General features: G+C 43.7%; 1 long non-coding RNA gene across 1 annotated transcript in view; it reads left to right on the top strand.

The window, feature by feature from the left end:
- The window catches only part of LOC142602905 (uncharacterized), a 195,071-nt gene extending 192,707 nt beyond the window's left edge, over positions 1–2,364 (top strand). The window contains exon 4 of the long non-coding RNA XR_012836732.1: positions 2,206–2,364. This is a non-coding gene — a long non-coding RNA (uncharacterized LOC142602905). The remainder of the gene's footprint in view (positions 1–2,205) is intronic.
- The last annotated feature ends 19,492 nt before the right edge of the window (positions 2,365–21,856 follow it).

Raw genomic sequence — 21,856 nt, 5'->3', positions numbered from 1 at the left:
TTTACTACCCTTGCTCCAGGTGGAATCAGGCCAGTTTATAAATACACGTCCAATCCTTTTTGGATACAGAGGAGTCTCAGCTCAATTTAAATCTTGTGGGAATGAGTTCCATAGGTTAATTATGTGCTGTTTGGAAAAGGGTTTTATAATTTAAAATGTTGCCTTTCAAATTGTATTGAAGCCATCTTGTTCTTGTATGATTAAAAAGGGGGTAATCAGTCAGCCCAGAGCGGACAACAGGGACTTAAACAATATGTGTTAGTGTCAAAACACGTTAAGCATAAACAGGACTTGTGGGTTATTATCCACTCCCGTTAATGTCCAGACTCTCTCTAGACTCACCTTAAATTCCTGTGTGAAAAAGTGTTTCCGTTCCTCAGATTTGAGGTTTCCACCCTTTCCATTTCCTTGTATATCCCTGTGCTCAAACGTCAAGACAGGCAAGAGCCCAGCTCCTATCTCCTGTATTGATCCTACTCATTCCCGGGTGTGCTTGTATACAGTCTTCTCTTACTCACTTGTTCTCTGTCCTGAAAAGTCCTGGTCTTTCAATCTTCGTTTGAATTTTCCCAGGCCCTGTATTGTCAGCATCTTTGTGAAGATGAAGTAGCCAACAGCTTGAGGGCTGGTGTTTTACCCTGAAGCCAGCAGGACTGTAATCTCCCTTCCTTCCTAGTACCACTTAGCACTGCTCATGATTTTTTTCCATCAGCTGAAAGAATAGCTGTACAATTTCACATAATTACAGCTGTATGGTGTTCACATATCTCAGGTTCCTACAAAGATATTTTATTTTTTCACTGTCCTGTACCCCTAGCATCCAGACAACTTGTTGCCCTCTCTCACCATAGCTACGTGTTCCCATGAAGGCTTTCTAAAGCTGTTTGCAGTCATACCCAGGTAGATTTTGTATTAACACTATTAACTGTGAGCAGCAATGTCTGAAAACAACCAGGCCTTATTACTTTACTGAAGTACAATTATCTCTTAAAATGCCTAGGCTGGGATAGCCTTTATTTTATCCCCTGTAATTGAAATTCAGCTTGAAGTGTTCCTAATTACAGCCAGTAAATAGAGACAAAACGCAATTCCTCAGCAATAACTCATTCACCCGTTCTCCAACAATGTCTCCAATGATTTATTTGATGACTGTTGCTTGGCCACATACGAGATGGGGTGAGCAGTGGAAATGATACTCATTAGAACAGATAGGAGCACTGATGAAAAAGCAGTTTCAGCTATTGCTGAATGATTTGGAGAGTGCATCGGAGATGACTGTATGTTGGAGATTGAAATGTATGTTTCTTGAAGGAGCAGGAGGGAGCGTCAAAATATGTGTATCTTTAAATAAGCTGGCATCCAGATTTTGTTACCCTTATTTAAGGTTATCCCAACAGGCCAACTCTCAGACTTTACTGAAGTTTGCTTATGTAATGGCTGGGTTTTCTTCCTCTTTGGATTTTGTCCAGGGAAAGTAGGGAGCAGCTATCAGTGAGCTTCCAGTAGTGCTCTGAGTAGAGGGTATGGCCAGCATATATGAAAATAAGATAGTGTTACTCAGTATAAGAAGTGGCAAACTCTGGCCTGTAGATATCACCACTCTTTTTCCACTTACACAGAGTATTGGTCATAGGCCAATAGAAAAAGCTGCCAACTAAAACCTTTTAAGAAAGGAAACGCTGTTTGAAGCCTGGCAATAAATGTTTTCCTTCCACTGAAACTTGTGCTGAACAGATATAAAGAAGACTCAGAAGAAGTGTCTAGTGAGGTTTAACATTTTGTAATCATATGGATGGATTCGTTAACATCTTTCACACTTTTTTCTTTAATAGATGAGCATTATAACTCATACTATGGTTAAAAACAGTAATTAAACACTGGAAACAAGAGATCATGTAATGCAGTTGGAGAAATCCATTAAAAAGGCAATAGTATAACATTAAAATGCCAACACCATGAATTCTTTGTTGGTTTAAAATTCCTTTGCTGTTCTGCCACTTGCTTTGTTTCTTTATGCTACTGTTTTTTCTTGTAACTGAAAACATCAGATGACCACTAGCAATGAATATGCAGCGATGCTGCCTCCCAGGATGTGTAGCTGTAGCCTCTAAGCCCAGTGTTACCGCAGCAATTGGGATCCACGTGGCCGATTGTTTTGCAGACAGAATGGTGGTGTATTTATGTATCTCTAAACTTGTTTTTCAGGATCTGTGGCTGCCTGCGTATCACGAAGCTCACTGCTTAACAACAGAAATAAAGCACTTGTCAGGCAGAAGCAATGCGTCAGCGCAAAATGGAATTCGCAAGACTAAAGTTTACACGAGGCAACAACAAAATCTACTGTGCCATTCTGTTAGGCAACAAAGGTAATTTGTTATGCAACATAATGAGGACTTGTGTGTGATAGATGGCAGTGGCTCTCAGTTACAGGGCGTTGACATCAACAAGCACATGCAGCACACAGATATAAGAGAATTGCTATACATAACAGAGAATTCAAAAGCTTTGTTGTTATTACAAGTTTTTTTTCCAACTTAAAAATCACAGAATAAACAAACACACTGGGACCAGTCCTGCAGTCCTTTATGGTCTGGGTAGGACCTTCATCGTTTCCTTTTGGGTTGGTCTCTGTCTTAGACTTACTTGACCCTCAGCCTAGGGGCCACAGGGTCAGGGTTTACAAGTGTCATGCATTTCATGTGGCTCTGACACATTTGGCAGGTTTCCTGCCAGCCCACAGAATGACAAAGGAAGGGCGAGTGTAGGAGGAGAAGTAAGATACACTCATAATGCTATTTACTGCTGCCCAGAAGTCCATGATGTCTGATCCCACGTGCTCCACTGCTGCTGTTAGCATGTACACTCCTAAAAGCCAGTTATCCTTCCTGTAGGGAGGCAATGGTCATTCACCTATTTTGCAGATAAACTGTGAGCAAGCGGCTGCGTACAGAGCTGGGAATACAGCAGTGACTTACAAAGCAGTGAGGTTCATCTGCTTTGCTGTATCACCTTTCAAAACAAATCTACCTGCTGGTGAGACTGAGCCTCCTGTTTACAATGACTTAGCCTGCTCTCTGCCTCCAGAGCTGGGTCTAGACCCAAAGATCCTGTTTGCTGACATTCCAGTGCTGTCTCACAAATGCTTGTGTAACTCATTGCCGGGTATGTGTCCTCCTGGCCCACACTGAATGTTTCCCTTGTTGTTCAGCTGGAAGAGAGAGTCTGGGAGCATTCTCTTCCTGAGAGCTGCGAGGGAGAGTCTGGGGTTGAGCTTCACTGATAAATTCACGCAGGAGAAATAAGGAATCAAGACTATGTCACACAGCACATAGAGTAGAGAACTAAGCTGAATTTGTGTTGGTAACCTGTGTCCTGGCAATATGTGGGGTTGGTTCTGTTTCTTCAGCGTGCATGTAACATTGTACCTTACACATGATATTCTGGAATAGTCACGGTCAAGCAGACAGTTTTATTCCATGACTGCTGTGCTAATCTGGAGTTAATGCTTGCTTTTAACCTCAAACTACAGTCAAGCCTGGTTGGCCAGACCACGTTAGGGGCAACTGCTCCTGTAGAAAAGTTGAAGACCCCCATTCCCTTGTGTACTGTGCCTTTAGCATCACTGTCAGTGGCGGGATGTTGGAATTCTTCTGACTGTGCTAGTGACTCAGCCAGGGCCTGATCTGTTTACTCCTACTCAAACAGAAGCCCAACTGCTTAGCACAGTAATGACAGCACTATGGTTAAGGGTAAACCACTAAATTAGCCACTACCTTGGTCAAGCTACTTTACCTTTTGGTGACTTGGGTTACATGGGACTATCATCGCTATGAACTTACCCTCCAAAGCTGTGAAACGAAAGCTGCTTTAGTGAGGTATAGTGTAATGTTGGGCATGACACTCAGGCCAAGGTTTTCAAATGAATAGCTGATTAAGAAAAAAATTCATTTTGGTGCCAAACAGGCACCTGTACTTCATTTCCAGAGATGCCAGGCACCTGCCATTCATCAGTGGCTTCCTCACATTATAAGGCAGATGGGCTTGTCTGGTCCTGGTTTTCTTGTGTACTTTTTAACAGTAGTGATCTAGTCCTGATGGAGATATTTTAGGAGCCACTATGATAGAAATACTTCATGATAATACTGGGGTTTTTGTAATTTAAGCAGGGTTAATTTAATTACCAACCAAAGTAATTAAATTAAGTCTAACCAAATGAATATTGCATCATAAGAAGCAATAAGATTCCATACTGTGAGGATAAGAAGCAAACAAACCAACCCTGCCTTTCATGCAGAAGATGCTATCTGGCATTTGCATAGATATTGTATACGTAATTAAAGCCATCCTTAATATGTAATGCTGTTATTACAGCCCTTGCTATTTTGTAGCAGTTAGTAGACCTTATAATGAACACCTATAAAAATATCCCAGGGATTCCAGCAAGCATTACAGCAACTTTGCAGGCAATGACTGTCTTAAAGTAAACCCCACAAGCATCCTTGCTTTTTCACAGGAAACATGTTGTTAGCATCCGTCAGTAGGAATGCCATTTTGCATCAAGAAACACTGATCATGGAACAGTCTGGGTGCTGCACACAGAAAGCTCACAGGTGAGTAAGCCAGCTGGCTCTTTCGGCAGCGCAAGTGTAGTGTGTTTTCAAATTCACGGTGCTGCTTGGCTGAGCCTCAGGTCGTGGAGAGGTGAACTGCTGTGCTAGACAGCCCCGCGTGAGCCGCCCTCCCAGAGGTACCGTGCTTGGCTGCGTGGCACAGCAGAATTGTGCAGTGGTAGGCGATCCTGTGTCGGACGTGCCGGAGGGTTGTGTTTCCGCTTGAATGCAGCTACTTGCAAATGTTCTGCTGCTTCGTTCCTCTGCAGCCTTGCTTTCAGGACCATTTCAAGGTCAAGGCTGCTAACGGGGCTGTGAGTGCAATGCTTCCTCTCAGACCGCAAGGTCCGCAGTACAGGGGTGATTATTTATGATACACTTGTGCAGTACCTAGTGCACTGAAATGTTATTTTCCTCAGCACTCGCAACCTGCCTAGGAGCTACATAGTTCGTGTGCCTTTCGTGCATCTGTCAGCCCTGCTGCCTGCCCCCCTGGGTCCCTGAGTGGGCAGCTGGGCTGCCCTAGCCTTGGGGCTCCCACCCCAGATACTGTTCACAGGGAGCAGCTGGAGTGATTGATGTTGGGCATTAAGGCCAGCTTCTGGGGCTTCCTTCAGCCAGCCCTCCCCTTTCACATTGGCAGCAAGCGAGCACCCACCTTCCAGCAGCACTGGCTCCCAGAAACACTTTTGGCAACCTTACCCATCCCCAAGGTCTCTCTGTCAGCACCCCTTTCTCCCTTGTTTATTCCTTCGTCTCCTGCCCCTATAGCAGAAGATGCCTCACCACTTCCTCAGCCCCCCCTTGCCCTGTTCTGTGCAATTCTGTATTCCCTTTCTAGCATTACTTGAGCCAGGCACAGCAAGATGAAGCAACAGCTCAGTAATGTGTGGCTGAATAAAGTATCACGTATATAACTGCACAGAATTTGCACCGTTTCCATCAGCAGCTTACCAGAATGTGAGTGAGTACAATTGTTCACAAACCAAGTTAAGAAGGATTTTCACATGTAAGCATTTGAACTGAGATTTGGTATGGCAGCAGATGGACGTGTGGAGTTGTGTGTTTCAGGCCTCTACTTTACCGTCTTCAAAGTATTGTATTAATGTCAGGCTCATCTGGGTCGAGATAGTGGAAATTTTCTCCTTAGCAGGAAGCTTGACATCTGATTGCTCCCTGTGTGGATGTTTTTTGTGCAAATGGTGTATCCATAGTGGCTTAAGGTCTGTGTTGTGTCCAAACTGCACCTAGAAAATCTTTTCAAAATTCAGGAAATGTGTCCATAGCAGGGTTTGATTTTAATGATTAAAAGAACTAAAAATTAATAGATACTCCTTTAATCTTCTTGCAACAGGCACTGCATCAGTTGAATGTCAGAGACAGGATGAGTGGGACTGTCAAGGACTGACAGGTGACCAAGCAACTTTAGTTGACCAAATTGGTAGTTTTTATGTTGTAATCTAAACCAAAGTTTAAAGCAGGTGTGTTAGAGGTATTTACTAAGTGCTAAGGCTCAATAAGCGCTGTTAGTAAGATGAAACTTTGAATTATGCGCTTTGAAAGTCATAACAGGTCAAGTATCTAATGAAAAATTAAAGAATGAAATTAGTGGGAACAAGAGAGTTCCCACCAGAGCAATAACCCGGTCCCTGAAAGCAGCTGGCTGCCTCCGCAGAGGCAGTTAGCGTGCTCCTTTCTCACAGCTGCTTGCATCTTCTGAGATTGTGGCTTGGCTTAGTTTTCATTTTGTTTGTTGTCAGCACTGGCTGGTTTGAATATGGTCTGAGTAAAAACAGTGAAAATCTCAGGATCTGTGTCAGAGAGTTTCAGCTGTGTTTTCAGAAGTGGTCACGCACATTGCTCACAGCAAATCGTTCTCCACTAGTAGTCAGTCATCTCATAGCATAGTCTTACTTTCACACTTCTTAGTTATAGAGCAAGAAACACTCAGAAATCTGCTGTGTTCATAATATGGCAAGATCGCTTACTGAAAGGGAAATGTTTGGGAATGACGTGCCAGTTTTCCCGTGCATTTCCCTACCCAGGACTTGTGACTACCAGAAGGGACGGCAAACCGAGCGGGCCCTGGGGAGCAGCGGGCAGCCCTGCCTCTCAGCCTGCTGCCTCCTTCCCTCCGCTCTGCCTAGATCGGCTCATGGTTTACTCTTAACGCTTCCTACAGGGCTGCTTGCTACCTGGGGATCGCTGCGGTGCTGCTGCTTTATGTGAACGGTCGGTTTTGGGTGTCTTCTCCTCTTCCCACAGTGAAAGCAAAATCCTGAGCACCCCCGTTCCCCAGTCACACAGTTACCCTGTGCCAGGGCAGTAAGAGCTCTCGGTGGTATTGCCAGACACTACTCTTAGCGCATCTTCTGCTCTGTGTGTATGTGGGGAGGTGATTTCTGGGTTTGGGTTTTCTTGTAAGATTTCAGATCTTTAAAGTTATGTTAATAAAAGAAAATGTCAACCCTAAAAATAACACGCCCACAACAAAAAACCCAAACAAACAGAAATCCCCACCAAACCCCCAACTGTAGTCCTTATAAAAAAGTAAAGAATTTAATAATACATTATAAAATATAATTTTTGTCCTAATGATTGCATGAAAAAACTTAGAAATGAGATGCAGCTGAAACCTAATAGTTCAGGCAGAAATTAACTGATAATAAATATGAAAAAGCTATACTTTAAAAGTCATTTGCATTACGATACTGATTTTTCAGTACGATACTGATTTTTCCTCCAAATAATGTTATGTGAAAGTCTGTTTAATACTGTTAGTTGATTAGAATTGGGCAAGCATAGACAAGCAAGAAATATGGAACAACACAAAGCCAATTCCTTGCGGACTTTACAGGACCATCAGGACATTCTCACTGCTTATCAGAAAACATGTAAATAGCTCCTGGCTCCCTTACTTGCTCAGACAGTGAGGCAAGATCTTTTCCTGTAAGCCTTCTTCCAGGAAACTCACCGTCCTCAAGGTGTGTAATGAGAGATGACAGTAAAAGGAAAAAGCAAGAAGAATAAAAGGCTACACTAGATAATGACGAGAAAACAAAGATCCTGGGAAGTGGGGAAGGAGAGGCGTGGATTGTCAGGATCTGAAGAATGCTAAATATGCTGATAAGTGACAACTAGGTGAGACGAAACTGTGGTCAGGAGTACGCAAGTTAGGCTGGGCAGACAAGCTGTCTGCAGGCTGAAAAGTCCAACTATGCTAGTGGACATTCAAAATAAGATTTCTTCATAGCAAGGGCAAGAAACTGAGCAAGTCAGACTTGTCTCTGCAGTCTCTTAGTACTTATTTTTACCCTTTCAGGCACAGCTGATGGAGTGTGGAGGAAATGAAGTATTATCCATGCTCTTTTGGAGGAAATTGGAAGTTTGGATTATGGAGCTGTCTTAGGGACACTCCGTGGAGAATTAGATCTAGCAGGGCCTTTGCTGCGGATTATTCTCTGAGATTTTTGAGTTGATACATTAGCTCCCTTGGCATAGGTGGTCATACTGGGGTGTCGAAAAGAAGTCCTTTCAAAGCATGGTTTATCCTACAGATGGCATAAAAGCTGCTGGTAAAGTGCTGTCAAAAGTCAGTCATAGAGAGCTATACCTCCTCCAGAATCTGTTGATTCTCATGCAGATAAAAACTCAAAAGCACCAGCAGTCTCTGAGACTAACTGGTGGAAAACACTTCATAAGGTCCTGACCAAAATTGTTTCTCGTAGTTGTTTCTTCTCAGCTACCTATAAGGTTTTCATCACATGTGCTGTTATTTGCCCTTATTTGGGTCTGAGGAGGGACAAGGGGGAGGGAAGAGCTCTGGTGCTGAGGGTCCACAAAGCAAACCCATGAGCATGGGCTCCAGAAGAGCCTGGAAAGGAACCTCCAGGTGGAGGCTGCTTTGGGTTCCTTTGTTCTGTGACATTGGCTTTCCTGCCCTGCTTTCTTCGACTCCTATTTGTGACCAGCACAGCTGTAGGAGACGGTGTGGAGTGGCTATTGTTCATTGCAACCTATTGCCCATACCAAGCATTAAAAGACTGTCAGGCTTCAAAAATATAATGTTGCTGCATTTTGAGTGTATATTCCAACTTTATAGGTTTGAAAATTCTCATTAAACCTTTCTACAAGTACTAAAATTTACAAGAGACTATTAACTGAAGTTCCTCTGCTGATGAACACCATTCTTGCTGCTTATGACACCCAATAAAACAGGAATATGAGGTTCAACTTGCCCAGTGGGATGTTTCAGGCCTCCTGCTAGGGCATTTTTTAGATTTAGGCTTTTCTTAGAGGCCACTTTTGCCTTTGGTCCCAGTGATTGAGACCACCCCTTCTGTGGGGGCTGTGTACTGTCTTCCTTTTAGCTTTACCAGATGCCTCCTGTTTCCTAGCATTCCCACCAAATACAACCTGCAGCAGCAGAGCTCTGGAGACTGGCGTGCAATGAACCAGCAGATTGTATTGCAATAATCACCTGTCCTGAGGGAAGGAGATCAAGGGGAGAGAGCGAGGAATAGCCAGGTAGTGTGTAGCATGACTCAATATTTCACTACCAAGTGCAAAGTCATGGCTGAAAAAAACATGCTTGTAAACTTTGGGGGCTGGCCTGCTCTCCTGCCCAGGGTGAAGGTAACTGCCCTCCTGGGGCATCCGTAGGGCGGTGCTGTGCTGGCAAGTCTCTGCTGGGCACCCTTTGGCCTGGGGTGCTGTGGCAGGCAGCCTTGCTTCAGAAAAGTGCTAATGCCTGGGGGAAAAAAAACCAAAACGGAACTGGGCCGAAGCCCTTGAGGAGAGCGGGGTGCCGGGAGCCCCGCTGCACTCCAGGATACCCAGCGTTAGACCTTTAGGTCTAAACGTGCCTTTGCTCCGGGGCCGAGCCGAGGCGGAGGAGGCGGAGGCTGCCGCGGGGTGGGGCGGGCTGCCGGGCGGCCGGTGCCGCGGACGCCCTGGCGGTGCGAGCCTCCGGGAGACGGGGTCCCCGCCAGCACAGCCGGGTAGGACGGCGGGTCTCGTTTCTTCTTTATTTCATTTTTAATCGTCCCCCCAGCCCCTTCCCAGGACTGAGAGCGCCGGGGCGGGCTCGCCCGTTCCGGAGCCAGCCGGGCTGCGGGTGCCAGGGCGCGGCGGGCCGCTTTCCTTCCCGGCTGGCTTCTGTCCGCTGGCAGCGGGGGAGAGGGGTTGAGTTTGCTGCCGAGCGCTCCTCGGCAGAGGGTCGCTGGGACGGCGCTGCTCTGCGCTGGGACGGCGCTGCTCTGCGCTGGGACGCTGAGGAAGAGCCCGGACTGAGGGAGCAGGACAGCCTGGTCCTCTGCCGTGGCAGCGCCCGGCCGGGCACCGGCTTCTGCGGCGGGAGAGCCGAGCTCCTTCCTGCTCTAAGAGTTACTAACAGCCGACTCCTTCCTGGCTGTGTGGACTCTGGTGCGGTCCCCTCCCTCTCGCTGGCGCCTGGGGCTTTTTCGTTTTGTGAGAAGCTCCTCAGTCCCGCTTTAGTGGATGCTGGTTGAGCGGCTGCCCAGTCCTTCTCGGCGGTGCATCCCCAGGAGGTGAATGCTCCCTCCCTGGAGGTGCTTCTGGGGTCTCTTCCTATTGTCAGGGGAGGAGATGAGGGGTTGAGATTGAAAAAGATCAGATGCTGCTACCTCAAAAAGAAACCAGCAAAAAAGAATAAGAGAAAAAAAAGAATCAAAACTGCCAAGGAAATGTGACTACAGAGGCTAATTTACCAGAAAGCGATGGGAACAGGGCCTCCGGTAGGGAAACTTTCAAACCCCAGGAAGGTCTGTCAGCTGCCGGGAGTGGGGAAGTGTGGCTGGCAGCATGTCAGAGGCTAACACCTCCTGCCTGCCAGCATGTGTCAAACCGTTTAGGATGTTAATGGGTAGGATTCACCAATTAAACAACATCTCATCTTTTTTTCCTTAAATGTTTTCCACGTGTGCTGTCTTGAATGGTAACCTCAAATTTTTTTAATGATGTAAAGCATTAATGTTGGCTGTTTTCTGTAGCAAGGTGTTTTCTTTAGCTGTGATTAATCACCCTGTTTTTCTATTCCAATTAAGCTGCTCACTTGGAGCACCGAGACAATCAGTGTCTCATCATATGAGCTGATCTCAGAATATCAGCAAGTTTGTCCCTCAGATTGGACTCTTGGTAGACCGGAGGTATTTTCAGTTTCAGGCTATTGTATTTTACTGGCAATTGTAACGTGGGGGAGGTTCCTTGAGTCAATGACCTGTTAAAGCATGAAGCAGACTGGGAGGGGTCTGATAAGAGTGAGCCTTGATTGCATATGCATATGTGCACTTGGGTTTACTTCTTGCAGACATTACACCCTGTAAGAGAGCTCAGACAACTACTGAGGCACGCCGGGCTGTCCGTTGCCCTTGGATCAGAATCTATATTAAATATTTGAATGCGATGTTCCAGTAATTGGTTTTGTACATTAAACACAAAGGTCAGTGAGTTAATCTTTGACGTTGTCAGGATGATGCACAGCATTCCCTGGTGAGCTTAGACCCTTTTGCCAATCAGAGCGGACAGGCACTGGAGCTGAGATGCTTGCGGAGGGGAAGAAATGGAGAAGCAACAGCTGACTACTTGGAATTCCCAAGAATGGGAAGAGTCTGGCAGTGCGGGGCTCTGGCTCCTGTTGTTGGGGCCTCCTGTGTCCTGGTGTAATTGGCTCCATCTTTAGCAGTGGCAGCTTCAAGGGTCCCCAGAAATGACGAGGAACAAACCTGATCACCAAATACATTATTTTGCAGAAAACTATAAAGTAAAGCATAATACTTTTGCCAACACTTGCAATGTATTTTTTTTTCAGTTTTGAATACTTTTGATTGACAGCTTTGTCTCAACTACAGACTGGCTTCCCTGGCTGGGCTGTATCTCCCCAGTTGTGTCATCACCTCCCCTTTGGGTGATCTCATGCTGCCTCATGGGAGGTGTACTCCGGTGGGTGCGTCCAGGGCAACTGAATCACAGCTCCAGAGAGGCACCGCTTCAAAACCGAGTTTTTGTTGAAAAACAAAAGATAGTAGATCTTGTGGTTTTAGAAATAAAATACTAGCCAGAGTGAGTGCTTTTAGTGGAAACCTTCCCCCCCCGCCCCAAGAAATCCACAATTTTCAGTAAAAAAGCATCACAAAGGGAGTTTTTTGAGCAGCCCTAGGCAGCACTTATTAAGAGAGCAATGAGAAATGAATGCAGTCGATCTTGTCCGTTTCTCGCCTTGACAGCATCCATGAGTGAAGCGCTGACTGCCACGTCATCCTGGTGTGGCACTTTCTTCCCTAGGAGTAGGTGGCCTGTATAAATCTTCATGCTTCACTCCAAAAGCCTGTGTGGTGTGTGTGGTAATACTAGTCCCTTTCATGCCTTGGTGCATTACGTACTATTTGTACACTAGCTGCCTAGTTCCTAGGCTAACAGAGCGCTGAGTAGCCAGGTTTATTTTCCATGCTTGTGAGGCATATATGAAAGTTTTTAGGACCTGGGAGTTCTGCTGGGGTGCTGTGTGCACTGTACCAAGTGTTGTTTTCAGGGAAAAACATCATGAGCAGGTTCTAAACTTTCTGACTGTGGATGCCATGTTCTGAATAGCAGATCTTATCTTCTGCCTTGCGTAGTATTTCTCTAACTTGGTGGTGAATTTTAGCAAAACTTTTCTGGCCTGTCCTTCAGGAATTGCATTTAAGTCTGTCAAACAGCGTGGCTGGGAACCTTCCTCTGCAACATCTGGGTATGAGCAGTGCTGGAAACAGGATCCTTGGCAAAAATGAGCCTTGTCTCTGAACCATTGTGGTTTTTCTAATGAGATCAGTTTGCCACCTGCATCTCTCTGGGGTGTGACTTTATTTTAGAGATATTGTAAATGCATAAACAACCTTCTGACCTTCCTCACTTCCATCTTTTGCTTTATTCTCCGTTTCCTTCTCTTCCTCTTCATCCTCTCTCACAGTCCTGTGTCCTTGCAGACATTCCTTATTGCTGGCTTGAGATGTGTAACTGATTGAGCATTGTTTCACAGCTACTTCAGACAAGAGGAGGAAAGAGCTTGTGCAGTTAGACAGATAGCCTTCAGGATTTAATGAGCACCCCCTAAATATCACAATCAGCTAAGCTCTGATTTTTTTTTTTGAGGGCATCGTAGTACCCTGGTTCTCTCTCTCTGACTCCTGAGCATTTGTGGTGGCTCGGCAGAGCTCAGTGGTGGAACCCCTGCATGGGTGCATGGAATCAGCTTCTCCATTTCATGAACAGAATGGACTTTAATAAAAAGTTGTGAACAGTGAGACCAGAATTCCCCAGTGACACTGCAATTCAGGAACTCAGTTACCCTTGACAGGGTAATGCCGTGAAAGATAGGTTTATTATTATTGTTTTTCATGGAAGTTTCTCAGATATAAGGAATTTGTGTTCAAGGCCTGAGTATTTGGGATTATATTTTTTATTAATTGTAATCAGTCAAAACAACATTGCCACTGAAGCTTCTGTGCGAATGTTGTTTGTGAACTATTAATTATTTTCAGTCTACTTGGCATAATGTGAAGGATTATTAACATAACCAGTCTTGCAGGTGATGATAAATTCAAGAAGCATTACTTCTACTGTTTAAAGTGGTTGGTTTTCATTATTATTAACCTTTCACATAGATGCCCTCTTCCAGCTGATGCAAATTCCTTTTAGAGCTCACTTAAACCTTATAATTTGCTGGGAATTTAGGGTAGCTTTTTATTTAAAATACAGTTTCCCCCCTTACTTAACATAGTGACCAAACCCAGGGCTTTCATTTCGTCTTGTAGAAAGCAAAACATCATGACATTATCTCAACATTGCAAGGCTACCTTACATTAAATTGTGCGTCTTACCAATCCATTTTAAGAAGAAGAACATGTCTGTTAAATCACAGGATAATTTTTGTCTTCTCCTTCAATTAAACACCTTCCCTCACCAGTATGGCCAGGAGGAAAATTGTTTTCAATTGTTCCTATATATTTACTTTCAATATTGAGTGTAGCAGCCTGAATCAGAGGCCAGACTGAGAATGGACTTAATGTTAGTGAAGAGAATATGTACATTGTGGACCAGCTTGTACTTCTGATACACCTACAGCCTCCTTTGTCAGGTTAGTCACAGCTCTGACATAGTATTGTCAGCATATGTGTAAGTATTAAATTGCTTTTGTGGCTTTGATGGATATTTGTTTTGGTGAATACGTATTAGTTTCTTGCTGGAACTAGTATCCAGGTTGAAATGAAAGACCAGCTATGTAATCTTACTCATTTTACTGCCTCCATTGCATCTATTCAGGTAGATACCAAACATCCGTTTGCTGTGTGGTACCATACTATATTGACTACTAAAGTGTCCCATGGGTTCAACGGCTTTTGAAAATGAAGCAATAAAACTTAAATTCATGAGGAAGTAACATAATAATGTGAATACCCATCTCTTGTATTGACTGAAATGCAAGTGTGAGAAAAGTTAGCCTTCTGATAGTCTAAATAGAGAGCTACTTGTGTGTATCTGTAGGAAAGGAAAAAAAAAAGTCATGCCCCCCCCCAGCATTATTTTTTTAGTGGGAAATACTTTTATCTTGTCCCTCAGTGAGCAGGTGTGGTGATGGTATATCTGTAGTTACAGGAAATTAATCTGTATCTGTTCTTGGTTTAGTTACTTGCTTGTTTTGGGGCATCACGTGACTGAGGGTCACTTCATATGGTTAGGAGTACTCAGGTTGGTTTATAATGAGAGCACTACTGTTCTGATGAAAAGCATGCCTTTCGGTATCCCACCCATACACCTCTTTTATCAGTGACTTACTGAACTTTCTCTAGTCTAAACAAAGCTTTGGTGCTGCTATTTGTGTTCGTTGTTTTCATTGTAGACACATTTGTTTTTTTCAGTTCCACTGAAATCTGCCCTGCCTTGTTCTTTTGATACAGATGGCTCTGTGGAGCTTGAAATAAGCTGTCATGAAAAATATTGTTTATCCTGAGCTGAACTTTAACACAGCCTTAGTGCTCAGAGCAGCGAGTGCAGGGCATAGCCTACAAGCAGTGATGACGTGTCATCTCCACGTGTCCCTAAGTCTTTTTGCTTCCAAGTAGATATACAGAAATGTGTAGCAATGTAAATAATTGCTTATATCCCTCTTTTCTACGTGCCTCCACAATTAAAATGCTGCAGACAAGTAAATACTAAAAAGGAATGTCTGTTTCTTGTCTTGACTTTTAACTTAAGTAACATTTCAATGGCAAAGAAATTTCTATCCTGCCATTCATCTGTTGTGATGTGGCCCGGCGAGTAACAGTGTAAACTGTATTTAAAAATACCAATTATAGAGAACAAAGAGATGGCTGAGGGAAGCTGGTATTGTCAGTACACATTACAGGGTTCCTTCAGGAGTACAGGTGATGTCAGAAGTCAGCCAAGTGTCCTTTCAACTTTGTTTCCTAAAATACAGATTCAAATTAATTTCCTTTGCCCTCTAACTAAGCTCTCAAAGTGATGGTAGCTTCCTCAGGAGGACTCAAACCTTAGTTAATACTGTGGGGAACTTTCTTATGAATGACCCAAGTGACTTTTGTAGTCCTCTGTTCAATTTTGTTACTTGCTTGCTTTTTTCCAGATTTTTCAGCTGCATGTTTTACTTACAGTATTTGCGTTCTGTTTTTGATGAGCGAGATGGGAACACGGAAATCCCATTTTTCATGTTCTGCAGCTGCACAGCCAGTGTATTATAGTTCCACCTGTGTTGGCAAGGATTTCCTGTTTTAGAAGATTAATTACAGTTGAGTAACTCTGGAGTTCCTCTAAAAGAAACGATTTTTCTTTCCTGTATAGCAAGGGAGATTGCAATCTTCTGAGGCTGTAAACTTGTTCATACCTACCAATAAAGAAGTTGGTACCATTTGGAGGTATCTAACTGTCTGGGTTCAATTCTGTTCTGTTACATGGATGTAAATCTGAGTAGATGCTGTGACTTCCTTTACCTCTTTTAGAGGTCCTTGTAGGCAGAGTTTTTCATCCAGCTAGAAGTTTGCCCCTCGCTCTCATTATCTCTTCTTTCCAAGTCAAAAGTCACTATCTGTATTTTGCTACATTTCAGAAAACGACTGCCCTGGTTGACTTAAAAACTTTAATTCCACAAGTGCGCAAATGTGGTTTCTAACATAGCTGCCCAGCTTGGATGGCCCTAAGTATTCACGTGGAAACAGTTGTCGCTTGTTTTCTTTCTTGTTCTTCTTCCCCCCCCCCTTCCCTCCTCCCCGTTCAGCCGGTTGAATGGCTAGCACTTCTGCCTCACCCAGTTAGCTTGTCCTGGTCAAGTTCCAAAAGTCAGAGTGAGGAAATGGCCTTTTTCCTAGTGAATTTTGCCTCTGACAATTTTTCTCATTCATGTCTACTGCATTAAATTGGCATATTTCTTACCTTGTTATGAAGTATATTTGAATATAGGAACTTAGGAGAGCTAGATTCTGGCTTTGTACTCATTTTGTTGGGGGATCATTGGATGTGTGGTATCATTTGGTTTGAATATTGATGTTTGGGTACGCATGCATCACTTGTCCTCGTCCCCTAGAGATTCACTGTGAGAACCGCACTACAGTTAGCCTGGCTCTACCAATGGCTGAGGAAGCTGAAGGAGCTGGTAGTGACGGTGTCCCTGTAAGAGCGTCCGTCTTTCGTAGCCAGGTGAGGACATAATGTACAAAGAAGGCACCGCCAAAGCCTTATGATCCAAGACAGGACCCAGCAGACAGATGAGACACCTGCAAAGCGAAGCAGCGGGGACATAGGCTGGGCTTCTTTTCTGAAACGTGTCCTGGTGATAAGTGAACTAGAAAGAAGACTCTTTCCACACAGTCCTGCCCAAAGCTCAGTTGTCTGCCTTCGCTAGCGCGAGCTTCATACAGACACTCGGCTTCTCAGGCAGTGGCAGGGTGCTGCGGGCAGCCAGCGCTCGGGCTGCAGAGCAAAAGTGCTTTCTCTCTCCGGAGCTCTACAGATTTGTGAAACCACGCTGTAGTAACAGAGGCACATGGCGCACATGAGATGTTCTTATTTTCCTCACGTCTAAAACACAAGCAAGTATAAGTCTCGTTATTGAATATTCTGTTACTGCAGTTATTTTGAGGCAGTTGTGGGGAGGCATAGGCTGGTTGATTAAGATAAAATAACTGAGGTAGAACCTGCAGCAAGGCTGATGAGTTCAGAAGGCAGCCTCATCCCTTGGGATTTCTGACACAGTTGTGTAGTTATGGTTTCTGCATACTTCCTGGAACTAAGATATTAAAAATAATCCTAGACAGTTTAAGCTGCATCTTTTACTGGCTTCTGCCAGCATAGTTTTATCGCTTTGCTTTAAACTGGGAATGCTCAGGACAGGTAATGCCATAATTTTAAGCAGTCATATGTTATGCTGTTTGGTTTTGTTTTTTCCTCCTGTGCTTTTTATTAATGGTTTGTTTGGGGGAGGCAAGATGGGAAGGTCTTTCCATAGCTAGGAACTGCCAGATTTCCAAAATGCCGGAACTTGGTGCGTCACATCTCGGAATCCAACATTTGGTTACAAGTGAACATGAAGTCAAGATGCAGTAGGATGGGAAGACTGGAGAAACTTCCAGGACAAGAAGGGATAAGAGGAGGACAAAAAAGTAAAGGGGACAGCGTATCATCCAAAATGAATAGGAGAACGTGGAGAGAAGGGGAGGAGTTTGTGAGGGACATTGAGATTTTTAATCTTGTTTCTAATTTAGGCACAAGCTATAAAAATGTATGTATTCATATATCTTTCATATGACTTGCTTTGAAGGCTAGTAAGATTTTCCATGAATAAAACTCTTTGTTCCCCTCTCTGACCTGTCATACTCAATCTTTTAAAATAGTTACAATTTAGCAGCAACTGTAAGATGATATTTGAACTGGTCTCCTGATTCCACCCTAGCGTCCAGAACCAGCACGCCGATCGGTGATTAATAAATGCTGTAAGAAACAAGCAACTTGGTCAGCGTGTGCCATGGACACATAACTTATTGAGGTGGCAGGGCAGCAGGACGAGATGTTGCCCCATTATATTTTCAACAGATATCATCAAGACCAGATCTAGCATTGTTGACTTGAGGCTACTGTTGATTTGAGATTAAGAAAGAAAATAATTCTTAACAAACACTTGGGAAATACTGCTCAAGAGATTTAAATTTTCTTCCCCTCCTGCTCTATGTCTAGGTGGAATTGTTGCCACAAACCAGACTTTTGTGTGTTTTTTCCCCCTCATACTTCATTTGTCTCATGCAGTTTTAAGGAGTTAGACTAAAAGATGTCAGCTCAGCTAGAGAGCATTTTTTTGATCTGATGTAACAAAAATCATTTGATACTGATTTTAAAACTCACACTGAGAAAAATTGGAAAAATAACTAGACAAATGACAGGCCTCTGCCAAATACCTTTGAAAAGGTCACGCTCAGTCAGCCAGTTTGGAGAAACACTGTGGAAAGAAATTGAGTTAAGCTAGTTCTTTAATAAATTTCCCCTTAATATTATTACAGTGTACATCAGATAGGAAAAACTGAAAGGAAAAAGGTGAATTTGAAACCTTGGAAAATCACAGTCAACCAGATGGAAAGGCTATAAACAGATGAGATGAATTGGAAAAGGGCAAGATGCACAGAACCTGACATGCGCTGAGCACTGACTCCTTTGGAAAGACAGTTGAACTCGGCAGGATTGCTTGCGTGTGTAAGGTTACATGTGTGGGTACATGGAATTGATCACTACAGACCCGGAGTGCGAAACAAATTGTGATTTTCTGTGTATTAAAAAGGCAGATTGCTAATTACGATACTCAGGATCTTGGTATCTGGCAAAGAACTTGAACGAAGCAACCGCAGTAATGCAGAACTGGCAATATACTTCCTATGCAGGCATTCATTTGAGGTCTTCTGACTTTAGCAGCCTTAAATGTAATCCTGATGCATTTGTGTGCACACAAAGCACTTTGCAAATATGCAGATTAGCTGTTTGCTACTGAGTCAGTTGTATCAGCTGCAACAGGATATTCCCATCAGTACGAAAGGCAGGTAGAAGAGAAAACTCATTTTTAGTGTAAAGACTGGGAGGAGCGCTGCTCTGATAGCTGGGGTTTCTGATAGTCTGCAGGCGATGCCACAGGTGCACCCAGCGTGCGGTAAAACGTGCATGTGCTCTCTGAATATTTGTGCTTGAATCTTACAGTAAGAGTTATCTTACTGGGGGTATGGTTTATTCAGAATTTGCCCAGAGGATTTATTTCCAAATGTTTTCTTTCAGGTAGGATGTGTAGCATGGGACACTGGTTTGTCCTTTTCAACTACACTACAAAAGCACCTTTCAGGTATATCCCAGCAGGGCGTGGAAAACCAGTGTTACGCTATTCCAGAATTGAGTATGCTCACAGTGCTGGAAGGGGCAGGCCCCCGGATGGGTTGTTACAGGCTGTAATGAGAAATACAAAGCAGCTTTTGTTGAGTCTCCCTACGTTATTATTCTAATTTAGGGTTTACACAGTGCAACAGCCCCACTTCTTTATCAGATAGTAATTAGGGTCTGTTCATATTTTTTCATCTTTTGAGGGAGGTTATCACCTGATCTTTAAGAACTCGAAATAATCAGGTTTTTAATAGAGTTCATATGGCCAAGCCACTATAGAACCGCATGTCTGTTCCCTCAGCTGTCGTTGTGGGGAAGGAGAAAAAACAACAAAAGAAAATGACACTCAGTTTTTCAAGGTATGTTTATAGTAAGTGATAATTTAGCTGTGCATCATCAATTTTTAGGTTTGCGAAAATGATTAAATCACAAAGTATAATGGCATATTCTCTGACAGAAAACCTGACAGCCTGTAACAGGACCTCATTGTCCATATGTGTGTGTATTTCTTTTTAACATATATCTGTGAAAATTGGTAGTTTGAGGTGTGACTAATTAGAAGAGATGAGGGATGCTTCTCTAATACTTTACTCAAGACTTTTTCTCAAAGGAATATTTAGCATTAGAGTCAAGATTTAAAGGTTAAGTGTACTTTTTAAGTTAAATTATTAAAGGAAAGCACTAATGTTAAATGGTAGTGTTTTAAGAGGTTATTTTGGATAGGTTATATGAAGAAATTGGCACAGGGTGGATTTCGGTTTACAGGAGGTATTTCACAAATAGAGATTTTTTTTTTTCCCCCCTGCAGTGTGGAGAGGATTTCTTTCTCTCTATTGTGGGTGTTTTAGGTATTGGATCCACTTGTTGTTAATGGTGCTTGAGAACAGAGGTGGCATTTTTAAGGTGCACGAGAGCTGATACTTGATACTTTTTGCTATTGTGAAACACCCCTCTAGTCCACAGTATAATTGATTGACCCTAACTGGAAGTTGTACTTGCCAAAAGAAATTTTCAATATAGTTTAATGACAAGGTAAGGATGTGTTTGATGTTTCAGTTTAAATGATTCTGTGTTTGTACTAGTTGTATGGTGGCATTAGAAATGCTGTTGGATTTGCATGGGATAGTTGAAGGCGGGGTGCTCTAGTTTAATGGCATTACATCACTGTTTTGCTTTAGCAGCTCACTGTAGTAAGATATGGATCACTGCAGCTGAAATGGGCTTGCCAAAGTCCTCTGCTCGAAGCTCTGTGAGTTAGCCTACAGTAGTAAGGATACAGATCTATGGGTAGACAGGTATGTAAGCATTTGCATATGCCAAGCGTATACAGACTCTCGTTACCATCCAGTCTTGGCCTTCCGTAGTCATCGTTATCTGCATGAGTCTGTTCCCAGCTCGCTGGCGGGATGTGGTATAGAGGACTCGTGCACAGAGGGCTAGGAGGCTGCGCCGCTGCGCAGGGGCTGCTGTAGTCCTGCCAGACACTGCTTTATAGCAAAGATCATGGTGGGTGTGAGGCTGAGGTCTGTCATTTCTTGCATGTATTAAAAGATTGAAGGCCAAATGGCTGTGAAGTTGCAGGGAAGTGTAGATTATATACATCTATATGTATGTGCACACCAATAAGCCCCCTCAGGAAAGTCCCTCTTCTCTCTGTCTGCAGTGCAGCATCCCGCTTTATCCCATGTGCTGCTGGTGCGGTGGCTGTGGCGGACACCTGCCTCTTCCTCGGCGCCCCGTAGAGATGTCTCGGGGCAAGAGCTGGGGATAGGCTGCTTGTTTGTGGGTGGGCGGAGGGAAAAAGGACAGTGCAAATGCATTGCTTTTACTGTCATCACATTCCTCCCTGCATAGGGAGTTATACCTGAGCTTCAGTGCCCTCAGTGCCCTGACTGAAAAATAAACAGCTTTTCAGTTGAATACAATTTCTTGAAAAGTCTAGGCGCCACTGGTCTTTCTGAGAGTCCACTTAGCCCTGGCAGTAACATTCTTAGAAGTCTGGAAATCAGTAGTTTTATTAGTCTGTCACCAAAAAAGGTTATTTCATAGTATAAAGAAGAACTAAGAATGCAGTAAGTTACTCTTTCTTAGGAAAGCAGCAGTGGCTAGCCAAAGCTTTCTCCAAAGGTGTTTGCAGATGGTTTGGTCTTTCCAATAGTTCCTCTTCTGTGGGGAACTAAAAGCAGCAGGGAAGTAGCATTCAAAAACCTTTTTTCAAAACACTCCTTACTGAGCCCTGGCATTCCTGTGATAGCTGTAATGCAATCGTTAACTCATTGCTGCGTTGCTGGAAACAATTTTCTGAACAGGACAGGCTCGTTTTGGCATGGTTTTTGCTTTGTGCCTGTCCTGATCAGCCCAGACATAAAAATAGGCCCAGATCAGTTACTGAGGTGTGCACAATAGTTTTCGTGTTATTGTGATCTGATTTTGCCGTGGTGGCCATAATTTCTGTTTCTCTAGGCTTTATTTTCTTTGAACAGTCACTGATACCGGTGCAGCAGTTACCACACAGAGTTGGGAAGCCTACTAAGAGCTGGTGGCCTTGGGGTTGGAAGCCGTGATATTCAGTACCGCTAACCCATTACTTCTCATCCGGATGTGGGAGATCAGGCAAAAAAGGCTGCTGCTGTAAGCAGGGGGAAAGAGAGGGCTTGGAGGAGGTGGTTCTCTGGTATTTCTGCTTTCCATATGTTGCCCAAACAGGGGCACGTTTCTTATGAGTTGCAGTTTGTCTGTGGGAGCAGTCTTGTTACAACTCAATAATGAAGCCCAGGGAAACTAATTTCACTGTAAGACAGTCTTCCAAAATGTTGTATTGGAGCCAA

Source organism: Balearica regulorum, chromosome 9 (assembly GCF_011004875.1).
Source record: "Balearica regulorum gibbericeps isolate bBalReg1 chromosome 9, bBalReg1.pri, whole genome shotgun sequence".
Lineage (NCBI taxonomy): Eukaryota > Metazoa > Chordata > Aves > Gruiformes > Gruidae > Balearica > Balearica regulorum.
The sequence above is the reverse complement of the archived record's forward strand: the minus strand, read 5'-3'. Positions and strand labels throughout refer to the sequence as shown.